General features: G+C 39.8%; 1 pseudogene; it reads right to left on the bottom strand.

Moving 5' to 3' along the window:
- Positions 1-9,727: 9,727 nt before the first annotated feature.
- On the bottom strand, positions 9,728-10,406 carry LOC114083580 (transcription factor JunD-like; annotated as a pseudogene).
- Between the last annotated feature and the right edge of the window lie 375 nt (positions 10,407-10,781).

The raw sequence follows: 10,781 nt of genomic DNA, 5'->3' as shown, positions 1-10,781 counted from the left end.
AACAAACTAGGTCTGGAGACATCTCTCAGTGAGTGGTTGCTACTGAGTTCAATACTAGGGATAAGTAAGTAAGTAAGTAAGTAAGTAAATAAGTAAGTAAGTAAATAAATAAATAAATAAATAAATAAATTCTTTCTGTTGTTGATATTTTTAAAATAATATTTAATCTTTATTTTATTTACCTCTTCTCTGATGTTTAGTATTTTTTCTTCTACTAGTTTTGGGTTAGGCATGTTCTTGATTTTCTACCTCTTTGAAGTGGAAGTCTTGGTTGTTTTCTTTTTTGATGTAGGTATGTACTGATCTAATCTTCTTAAAATTGCCTCTTCTCTATGCTATATATTTTTTTTTTTATTTTGTGTTTCTATCATCATTTTTCTCAAGAATCTTTAAAAATTTCCATTCTATTTATTCATTGACTCCTGGCTATTTGAGAGCTTGTTGTTACATTTGCAGACGTGCAGGATGTTTCTGAAGTTCCGCCTGTTGTAGGTTTCCAGTTTTATTACATTGTGTTCAGAAAAAAAGTTATTTCAAATGATTTTTAGCTTCTAAAATTTGTTAAGGTTTGTTTTATGACTTAATCTGTTGTCTATTCTGGAGAATGTTGTTGGTACTGTTGTGAAGAATTTGTCTTCTTTTGTTTTTTGTCGGAAAGTTCAGTTAAGCCTATCTGCTCTTCAGTGTACTTTAAATCCTGTGTAAAGAAAGAAGAAGAGACAGAAGCAAGGTGCAGAGGCAGAATGACAGGATGGTAGAAAGTCTCCTTGTCCAAGCTGCCAGCTTTACTTATAGTAGTAGGTTACCTTATGGCACTGGCATCAGTAGTACACTGTTGTTAATTGTGCCATTAGACTACAGATTTAGCAACATTATGCAGCTTCTTAGATAGTTACATACTAAGGTTGCAATAGGAGACTTGTGGGCTCTCAAGTAAGTCCATTGTTTAAAGTTACTATTATGTGGACAGATTCAGGTGCAGCAGAGCTTGGCAAAACAATGTGGTTGTCTAAAAAGAGAGTCCCTCCCCAAAAGCTAAGTGCCTAAGTTCAAGGTTGAGGCTGATAAGATTCTAGCAAAGAGCTTCCTCATGCAAGGCATTGCCACAACAGCTAGGTATTGCACATGGATTAGTTATCTTGCTGGTTTCTGCAAGAAACTGCAGAATATTCCAAACATAGGAAACAGGGTGCCTGTTACCTCCTGGGAGTTTGCTCACCAGAGGAATGCTTTCCTTATATTTCTATGGTCAAAACACTTACAATCCTGTGTCTCTTTTTTGATGTTTTTGGATGAAAGATCCATCCATTTTTCAAACTTAGAAGTCCTCTATTAATATACATTGAAGTCTCTCTCTCCATTTAGATGAAGTAGTGTCTGTCTTATGTCTATGTGTTGTAGTATTATGTGATTTTATATTTATACTTATATTTTCTTGCTTAATTGAAACCATTTGTCATTATATAACGACTTTAGTCTATTTTTACTTTTGGTATTAAGGTCTATTTTTTGTGATTTAAGAAAAGCTACTTCTAGTTTTTATTTCCATTTTCTTGAGATATCTTTCTTTTATTCTTCACTTTTATCCTATGTGTTTTTTTAGAGGTGAAATGAGATTCTTCTAGGAAAAATATAGATTTTTTTGTTCTATGTATTATAGAACTTTATGTCTTTTTACTGGAGAATTTACCCCATTAAGGTGGTTCTTGACAGGTGAATATTTACTAGTGCCATTTTGGTTAATGTTTAATCCTTGTGCTGTGTGACCATTCTTCCTCTCTTACTGTCTTCTATTTTTGTTATCTTGTAATACATAGATTTGTATCACAACTCTTTGAGAGTTGAAAATTAAATGAATATGTAAATCTAATTGATATAGCATGTGCACAATCAAATAATTAAAAGGTCTGAAGAGGCTTAGGCTTTTTACCTGTGACAATGTCTACCCTCCTGACAAATACTATTTACTCTTTTATGTTTGCTTTTTTCTTTGCATATTATTATTATTATTATTATTATTATTATTATTATTATTATATTATTATTATTATTATTATTATCATTTTACTAATCTTTATACATCTTAATACTATGCTTTAAAGAAATATGCATTTATTTAAAATATGTTATAAGTAAATAACAATGGTTATTTAGGGATCAGAACACTAACCTATAAATCAGTTGAAATAAGAAAAATCTTATTTTAAAGCTTTATATATCAAAACAATAACATTGATATAAGAAGAAATGAACGTTTTGGTTATTGGAGTAACTGGATATGATTGAACAGTTAAAAGAATTTTTTGTAATTTGATTGAATTCCAACTGCATTAAAAACTAAAGTCAGCCAAGTGTGGTGGTTCACACCTGTAATCACAGCACTTCAGCTGGCTAAGGCAGGAGAATTATTTGGTATTAAGGTGTAATTTTTGTGACATAAGAATAGCTACTTCTGTTTAATTTTTGTTTCCATTTGCTTGAGATAACTTTCTCTTATTCTTCACTTTTGTCCTATGTGTTTCTTTTGGAGGTGAATTGAGATTCTTCTAGGCAAAATATAGATGGTTTTTATTCTGTCAAAAATCAGTACCTTGTGGTGGTTGATGCTTTTGGAAGTGCAAGGATCTCACATTAGATTTCTTGGTTCCTCTTAAGTAGAAGGGAATGGGGGACTTGACATCTCTTGGAATCCTAGCATGCAGAGCAGGAGGTCACAGCTACAGGGTGTGATGATCACCCCCAACTCTCTGCCCAGCCAGCTGTCTCTGCACAGTGTTGACTTAGATGAGCCATTTGGAATGGGAGTCATACTGGGGATGCTGGGATTTTGATTTCTCCTTATGTAGCTTAAAATTTTTATAATGAACACCAATCCTTAGAAATAAAAATATTAAAGACTATTGAGGGGAAATGTCCACTAGGTGTTCATCTAGCTGTTCCATCCAGTGGGACAGAGAACTGCAGGATGGGGACCCATGAAGGGACCCCTTGACAAGCATCTTCAGAGCCTCAGACAGTGGTCCAAGCCCAGGCTTTGGAGTCAATGGCTTGATTTTATATAAGTCTGTCTATATACATGTTTGTGTGTTTGTGATTTTTACAAAATCTTTTCATAAAATAAGTTATAGATGACCGAATCACACAAGATGTTCCTGAGAGACAGACTAAACCTTCCCTGTGTTCTTTCACTTTTCAGTTAACCCTTTAATAGAAGGAGAGGAGAAGCTAACACCAAATGGTGGTGAGGAGGGGCAGCTGCACTGGCTAGTTGCAGAGGTGCTGCATGGCCTGGTGAGGACCGGCCGGCAGCTGCCTCCTTCTTCTCAGCTCAGGTGTAAAGTGTAAGCCCACTGGGAGACACAGCCTGATTCATGCCTCATGAACCATGATGTGCTGGCTGTCTTAATCAGCATTGAGTTTTGGTTCCATGGCCAATGGCTAAATATTAACAAAAAGCAACTGGGTTCATCAAATTGATTGACAGGGTGGCCCTCCCCTGTTTCATTAGTGATTGCTTCCATTTGGATCTGGGTGGTCCCTAGAGGCCAGGTGTTGATGGGGTTCCTAGTCTGGTGTTGATGAAGTGGGGAACCTTTGGGGACTTTGCAGAAGATTCTAGATCATGGGCCTTGAGGGAGGCTGCAGGAAGCCAGCTCCCTCCTCTTCTTTGTTCAGGGAAATAGTGAGTGGACATTTTCTCTACCCCACGCTCCCTGCCACAGGGTGCTAACTCACCACAAGCCCCCAAACCTGACCACAGTCTAAATCCTCAAAAACTATATGCTAACAAACCCCTTCTCTCTGCAAGTTGATGTCTCAAGTGTTTGCTCCAGTAATGGAAGCCAGCAAACTGTCACCATGTTGTCTGGACTACAGCAGCAAAGAAAAACCCAGAAGGGAGCTGGGGATGGATTCTAGATTTCCAAACATGGTCATATTTCCCAGCGCACGTTGCACCAGGGCAACAGCATGGGGAGGGCCTGTCCTCTGCAGAAAGCCTGGGCTTTTCTTCCCCTCTTCCCTGTGGACAACAGAGCCTCCCTCTGCCCCAACCACAGTGCTCAGAAAAGGAGGGCTTTGAACTATGGGTCCTGGTGGCTCACCTCCTGAGTTCTAGGTCCAACAGCCAGACAAGGCAGGGAAACACTTGCCCCCACTGGCCAAAGGCACATGGCTTCCATGCAGAGAGCCATGTCCTCTGTCTTGTTCCCTTGGCTTCAGATTATGTGTTCTGAGCCTTTCCAATTTGCTTCTTTTTACAATCTTTTCTCTTTTGGCAATGCAACCATTTGTCTTCTGGTTTCATCTTTATTACTCACATTCCCTCAGGATGAGTATTCATTACAATATTTTAAATTAAGACCTGCACTGCCCTCCTAGCTGTGTGCATCAGGGCTCCCCACACAACACGTGTAATTCTTATCACAGGATTTCAGGCAGTTTGTACATTATATTCTATTAAAAACTCAGTTCCACTCAAGGTTGTCACAACCCAGGGATCACAGCTTCCTTCCCGATGATGTCCTGAGATACATTCACACATTCCTGTTAGCAGCAAGTTTCCTCCACAGGCCTGTGTTTCACATCTCATTTGATATAAAAATGCAACAGAAGGCATAAAAAGAAGCAGTTATTTATTTACATTATGGAATGGATTCTAGAGGGATACTAGATAAGCATAAATTATCACACCATAGCCACAATCCTTGCCCTTCTTCAGCCCGGGGGAGGAGGGTGAGGCCAGGAGCTGTCAATCACACAGCTGTTTCTCAGTCACTTCTAAGAATTGCAGACTTTGCTCTTAGAAAACAACAGTGACAACCACCTCCAAGAACTTGTGTGGTTCTCTGAATTTGAAACATTACCATTTGACCAAATATTTCAACAAAATTCTCTCTGAATGGAACCTGGACACCATCACCTACCTAGTGTCCCAGGATGCAGGGACAGATGGCACCCACAGCATGCTCTGTGGGTATCAGGACCCCTGACACTGTGGTGACTGTCTGGCTCACTCTCACTCAAGTCCCCATCAGAGTTCATGGCCCCCCAGATCCCCTCCCACATTCCATCCCAGGCCTTCAGCTGAGGTTGATGGGAACCCCTGACTTCAGTGTGGTCTATGGCAGTTGCTTAGGGGATCACATGTCATAGTTATATCCCCAGGGCCAGGGTTGACCAGGCCTGTATGGGAAGAAAAGCTTCTATCAGAGTGACCACATCAGCAGATGGATGCAGATGTAGTCAGTTTCCATCCTCCTCCTCCAGGGTGCAGAGCACCTGAGAGGAATACAACCATGGGAAGATGGGGACAGACTCTGAGGAGAAGTTTGGAGCCCCAATCTAACACTCCTTTTGCCTGTCCACGATGAACTCAACCTGCCTGTTAATTAAAACAATCAAAGAAGGCTTGGTGGTTTTCCTAGCCTCAAACATGCCTGGCCTAGGACTGGCCCTCAACAATAAAATTTGTACTGAGAATTAATAATTTCCAACAACAGTGTTTTTCTTTTGTTTCTTTCTTTCTTTGTATATTTTTTTGTGAAGTGGTGCTGGAGTTTTCCTACAAAAATCAAGAAAATCTATTTCTACAATTTTCATGATCTTTTTAGAGAATAGTGAACATAAGCCCTTAGTGAATAAACTAATTCGTTATTAAAAAGATGTTTATACATCAATAAAAAATGATTATTTATCACTCTGCTCCGTAGGTAGTAATTCTTTGAGTACTAAGGAAAATATGTTCTAAACTTATTTTACTACAAATAATCATGAGAAAATTATCTGAGATTTTTTAAAGTCCACCTAACTTCCAATATGCTACCTATATAATGAGATTACTTTTTTTTTTCTTACCCAACAAATCTCTGGTTGAAATAAATGAAGATAGTCCAAGTAAAGAGGTGTACTGATACACATTAAGGGGCAGATAAATTGTGGGTGATATTACTTAGAAACACAGTCCTATTGATCAGATAAATACTAGGCATTTGATGAGACTGAAAATTCCATATTCTTTCTCCATATTTTCTTTATAACTTAATCCTTCCCATGTAGATCTTTCATTTCTGAGCTATGGTAGTTACTAACACAATCCTACCAGAAAGAGATAATAGGGTCCATGAGTCATTTCTGTCCAGATCAAGTTCCATTATGCTCACAACAATATTTAGTAGAGTTAGGCATGACCAGGGCCAGTCAGGGCCTTCTTTTACATTTCTCAGCCAAGGTTAACAGAAAAGAGGTTCTCATTTTGGTTCCTAGAATGGGAAAGAGAAAATCCTGCATGATTGGCATCTACAGTTCATTTTTTTCACAGTTCTTAAACTACCTGCTCGTGGCTAAGCTGAACTGTACAGTAGCTGAAGAAATTATCTTCAAGCACAGATTGGTTCATAATGACAATGTATATCTGCTAAATATTCAATTTGATGAGGTCGAGAGAATCAGAAGATGGACTAGAATGGGAAGGGGTAATTGGAAGAAAAGCTGGCTTCCTCAGAAAGAAGGTGCTTTAACCTGTCTTCATTCCCAAATGAGAAAAACCATTAGTCAAATGTGTTCCTTCCTTTCTCTCTTCTCTACTTTCTTCCTTTCTCATTTTATTGGTTATTTCCTTCTTATCTCTCACTCTCCATCCCTTCTTTGATTTCTTTCTAAGAGAAGATGTCTCAGTTTACTCTTCATATTTACTTCTCACAAACTAGTCATTTGGAAAATAAAGCTCTATGGGAGCCATATACATTTATATTAGGTATCGTTACTCTGAATTTTTTTTAGTTGAAAAATATATTTTAAGAGTATACACACTCACATAAAACATTAGTGTTTTTTGTTTAATTTAATTTTTTATACAACAAATCATACATGTCCAGGGTCTAGTGAGAAGCCTTACATTGTTTTGCTAGGAATAGAACCAAAAACAAATAAACAAACAAAAATGACAACAGTAATAAAGTCCAAATCATTTTCTATTACATTACTGAATTTTCTGTAATAAGAGCAGTTTATAATAATTTAGAGAAAGTTATTTTATCTTTTCCTGAGAAGTATTCAAGCTTTCAAAGGAATTTTCACTGATTTTCTTCACCCAAATATCAAAGGATGATTTTGTTCACTGAAAACTTTAAAGAAAAAATGCATTTCAAAGACATTTTAAATTCATTCAATGAATAACAACAGACTTTGGATGTTCAGGTAAAGTAAGCATTTTCTATAGAAAATTTTTTTTTTATTTTAAAAGAAAAAGGTAATTGGATCATCAGAGTACAGCTTTGCTCCAAATATCTGAATCCACACATTGATGTCAGGATGGCCAAAGCTGGGGAAAAATGAAATTTTTCTTGAAGAAACTCAAAGCCCTGGCTACCTATTTCTTTGTATTCATGTGTCTTTCAGGCCCTGAGGGACTATTCTGGAAGAGGCAGCAGAGTTAATGAATATTGCAGCATTATTCAAAGTGTAGCCACTTATCTGAAAAGACTTTCTGTTATTACTGAGTTTATTCATGGGAAATAGTCATTTTTCTTCTTGGTCATAGATGTGTCAAAAACAGTTTAACAAGTTGAACTTGACAGTTTTTTTCTACCACAGCCTGGTTTATTAGTTTCCCTTGAAATGAAGCATTTTATTGAATTTATTAAAAATATGTCTGTAAACTATTATGTTCTACTCTGTCCTCAGCAGCAAGAGAACTGATGATCTATTTGCTTAACTTTGTTTCTTTCTACAAAACATCTCTAGGCTTCACATTTGGGTTTCCAGCTAAATTCAGCATGATGTTTATGATAGGGCTCCTTTTATTTCCCTATTTCTTAACACTGTAATAGTATCTTATATTCTCCTACTCTACAAATACCTAAATATCTTAGTGAAGTAATTATCCCAATACACACAAACACACACACACACATGAAAAATGTTGATTCCACCTTTCGTGGAACTTAGCTTTTAATTCAGAAGTATTTCATAATCTTCATCCTGCTCTCATGGGGGCTCTGTCACTTCCCTTGACTGATCCTCTTATGTTTCATTTATTTCAAAGGTTTTGACATTTATTTCAGGAGAATTATGTCAAGAGTATGAATGACATTACACTCCATTAGCAATAAATTGGATAATATTGGAGAGTTAGAGTGTTAAAATATTTTATCCCATCATTTCATACTTCCATGTAGAAACTCTGATAGAAATTATAGCTACTTTAAGTGTTGTATGGATCAAAAACTTAAGATGTGGACTAAAAATTTTGAGTAAAATACCCAAATTGAAGTCATGGCTGTGTTATTTAATGAAGTTTTAACAAGTGACCACAAAACACTGGACACACACACACACAAACACACACACACACACACGTGTTTAAAGAAAGGAATCTTGGAGGTGTCAGTCCTCTTCTGGGGAAAACAAAAAATGTTTAAAAAATATTGTTATTGAGGACTAACATTTGTCAAAGCAGGCTAATGTTAAGGTAGGCATTTCTCCTCTAAAGCATGAAGTCTTGAGTGTACTACATTAATTCTCTCAAGGAAGCGTTTATCACAAGCCTAACAACTAAGAAAAAAAAAACATCGTCAGAAGAATTCTCAGCCCAGTTCTACAAGAAATTGAAAAAAGAATGAACACCAATTTGTCTAAAATTATTTTATGAAATAGAAAATAGCAAAACTTTCTAACCTCATTCTATGAAACTAATATCAACCTGATGCAAAAACCAGACAAAGACACATCAAGGAAAGAACATTTCAGGCCAGTATTCCTGATGAACAGAGATGTAATAATTCTCAATAAAATTATGGCAAACAACATACAAAATCATATTAAAAATATTGTACAACATGATCAGTGGGCTTTGTCCCAGGGATGCAGGGTTGGTTAAACACATGGAAATCAATAAACATTTTTTTAAGTAAATAGATGTAAAGACAAGAATCAAAAAAATTATCTCAACAAATGCAGAAAAAGCATTTGACTAAATACATGGTCAAAACACTAGAAAACTATATATAATAGAAAAATATCTTAACACTACAAAAGCTGTTTATGGTAAACACAAGGGAAATCTTCTTCTTCTTCTCCTCCTTTTTTTTTTTTTTTTTTTTTTTTTTTTTTTTGAGTAAGGAGATTTTACTGAAAACAGAACCAAAACCGGACAAAGGATTACAAACAGGAATGTGGACTCCTCACAAAACAAAAACAAAAACAAAGAACAAAAAGTGTCCGAAGGACAAAAGGGGGTAGCGAGAGTGAGAAAAAGGGTGATTTTTTTTCCTTCCCATTTCTTTTAAAAAAGCCAACACAAAGAAACACACGCACACACAACCCTTTGTTCCCGAGTAGAAACATAAATACGGAAGAATCTAAAACTCTGTTCTTCTTTCTTCCAAAGGCAAAAAAAAAGTAAAAGAAAAGGCAGGCTGAAGGCTGCGCCGCACAGAGCCCCTTCTGCAGCAGTGTGTAGAAGGGGCGGCTAGGCCCTGGGTTTGTGTGACATCTGGCGGCAGCACGGGGAACAGAGGCAGTACGAGGGGGTGTCATGCGCTCGCCCCCAACCCCCCAGAAGCAGGGAGTCCAGCTTGTCAAGTCCAAGGCGCCCTCTCCAAGTCCTGGGCACCCTCTTGGAGGGGGTCGCCAGGACAGCACCATACCAACTCCTGGGAGCTCAATCCCCCCCCCGCAAGCCCGCCCCTCAAGAGGAGGCGGGCGAGGATGCGCCCTGTGCTTGGGCTCAGTACCAGGGCACCTAGTACTGGGGTAGAAGCTGGCGGCTGCTATTGACATGGCTGAGGACTTTCTGCTTGAGTTGCGCCACCTGCTTGGGCAGCAGGCTCCTGGAGGACGCCAGTTCCGTGTTCTGGCTCTTGAGCTCTTCACTTTCTCCTCCAGGTGAGAGATGCTCCAGCTTGCCCTTGGGGCACTTGGAGGCTGCGATATTGTTGAGCAGCTGCTTCGGCTCAGCCTTTATGAGCTCCTGCATGTCCATGTCGATTGGCGACAGCAGGCTCTCTCCGAAGCTTGGCAAGGTGGGCACCATCTGTGGCTTTCCTTGAGCACAGCTAGGCACAGCGGCCCCAGTAAATCACTGGGTGGCAGCGGCTGTGAGAAGGGAACGGGCTAGGAGGAGAAGGCGACAGTGGCAGCATCCCCAGCACCCCCAGCGCCATCCTTGTAGTGGCTCAGGTTTAGGAAGACCGGTGCCAGCTGGGAGAGTGGCGCCGATGCCGTGCCAGAGGGTCCTCCTGCGAGGCTGCAGCAGCAGCTGGGCTGCACCCAGCCAAGCTGGTGCTGCTTGTTCAAATCCTCCAGGGCCTTGACAAAGTCCTCGGTGAACTCCTGCTTCTCCCTGGCCACCATCTTGGGTAGAAGAACTGCGTGCTCCTCAGCGTGGTTGTGACCAGCCCGTTGGTCTGGATGGTTGGTCAGCGTGGTTGGACCAGCCCCAGGTCGGGCTGGAGAGCAGGCTGTCGTGGTGACTGCTGGGGGTGCAGTCTGCGCAGGGGGGCCAGAGGTGGCGCCACCACCACTTGTTTGCTCAGGCTCACGTCAGCTGTCATTCTTCACCACTCTGCCTGCGACGCTGTTTGGGGCGCCCCAGGGACACGCAAATTTGCTGCTGCTGCCACTGACGCCATTGCCCAGGCTGCTCAGCGCCTCATCACCTTAGAAGGGTGTTTCCAGCCTCTGCATCACCATTGCGCCCGGTCTGGGAGGACTGTCCATGGCCTCCCTGGGGGCTCGCTCCCCTCCCCTGCCCATTCAGCCCTGTGCCCACCCAGGCAGTG

Source organism: Marmota flaviventris, unplaced genomic scaffold (assembly GCF_047511675.1).
Source record: "Marmota flaviventris isolate mMarFla1 unplaced genomic scaffold, mMarFla1.hap1 Scaffold_49, whole genome shotgun sequence".
NCBI lineage: Eukaryota > Metazoa > Chordata > Mammalia > Rodentia > Sciuridae > Marmota > Marmota flaviventris.
Note: the sequence above shows the minus strand (reverse complement) of the source record. Positions and strands in the feature narration are given on the sequence as shown.